The sequence below is a fragment of the Nannospalax galili genome, unplaced genomic scaffold (genome assembly GCF_000622305.1).
Source record: "Nannospalax galili isolate Female #2095 unplaced genomic scaffold, S.galili_v1.0 scaffold1077, whole genome shotgun sequence".
NCBI lineage: Eukaryota > Metazoa > Chordata > Mammalia > Rodentia > Spalacidae > Nannospalax > Nannospalax galili.
The window spans coordinates 237,783-239,272 of NW_008340429.1; the positions used below are offsets into that span (position 1 = coordinate 237,783).

General features: G+C 49.1%; 1 pseudogene; it reads left to right on the forward strand.

The window, feature by feature from the left end:
• Nucleotides 1-213: 213 nt before the first annotated feature.
• LOC103736094 lies at nucleotides 214-667 on the forward strand (annotated as a pseudogene).
• The last annotated feature ends 823 nt before the right edge of the window (nucleotides 668-1,490 follow it).

Here is a 1,490-nt window from a genome sequence, read left to right on the forward strand (position 1 = left end):
TGGGTATGGTGGTGCATGACTTTGATTCCAGTACTCAAGAGGCAGAGGCAGGTGGATCTCTGTGTGATCAAGGACAGATTGGTCTACATAGCAACTTCTAGGCCAGCTAGGGCTACAGGAAGACCCTGTTTCAAAAAAGAAACAAAAGTTGTTTTAAAAAATATGCACCCTGCAGTTTCATGGTTCTAGACGTTGGGTTCAGTTACACTCAGGATGCAGCGTGGAAACTGTAGCCACACTTCTCAGGTGCCCCCTTCTGCCAGCCTTGCCACTCAGATGAAAACTATTCCTAGGCCAGCACCCCATGTGGCTTGGCCTCCAGCAGCAGCTGCACCATCTGCAATTAGCTCATTTCTTGTACCTGGAAACCAGGCTTGATGGCCCATATGGCAAGCACTGCAGCTAGTGTGACTGGGCTCTGCAGTGGGGCACACACTGGGGCACACCATCACTGGAGGCTTCAGTGGAGGTGGTAGTGCTGAGCCTTTAAAGCCTGACATCCCTTACCAGGTGCCTCAGGGAGCCCAGCTGATGGAGCAGCAGTCTGGTGGCCCTTACCTTTTTGAGGTTTTTGGAGTGTGCCCAGAAGCAGAGTGACATCAAGCTCTGCGAGGGTTTCAAAGAGATGCTGAAGCAGTGCAGGCTTGCAAATGGAGGGCTTCTCTAATCAAGAAGTTCTAGTTGAAGAATTGGAAAATAGGCTCTGATGGCCAACTTTAGTGTAAAAATGTAATTGATAGTGGTAGTGTGAACCAAGTAAACTGGGTTATTAAGAGCTCCATTGCTCCAGAATAGCCATGGAAAAGTGTGCCCACAGAACAGTTCACTGAGATGTGTGGCCCTTGGGGCTTGGCAAGTGTTTGGCCCTCTTAAACCAGTTGTGTTATGTTTCATTTGTGAGTTAATTAAAATAAAGTGATTTTATTCTGAAAAAATAAATAAAAATTATGCACCAGAAGCTGGGTATGGTGGCACAGGACGTTAGTCCCAGCTCTCAGGAGGCAGAGGCAGCCAGATCTCTGTGAGTTCAAGGCCAGCCTAGTCTACATAGTGAGTTCCAGGCCAGCTGGGACAACAGGGAGACCCTGCCTCAAGAAGACCAATATATACATAAATCAGTAGGGGCCCAGACCTTTGCAGACTGCCTGAGACTGCCTGGTTCTTGCCTTTGCCTGGTGGTGAGCTTTGCCAAATCACACCATGCCCATCCCTCTACATTTGGATAATGTGTGGCCCCTCCCGCTGTACCAGGGCTAGGCTTTCCTGCCTTTTAGGAGGGGCCCAGACCTTTGCAGGTTGCCTGAGAGCACCTAAATTGGGCCTCCCACAGCAAGCTAAATTGTAGTGTAACTGCTCAATATTAGGCGCCCAGACCTTAGGAAGAAGCCTCAGAGGACTTGACTGACATCTGCCTTGGGCCTCTGCAGGAGCTTCTGAGTAGCTGGATGGAAGCCATCTGGTCTCTCCAATATAAAATCAAAAGAGAGAAC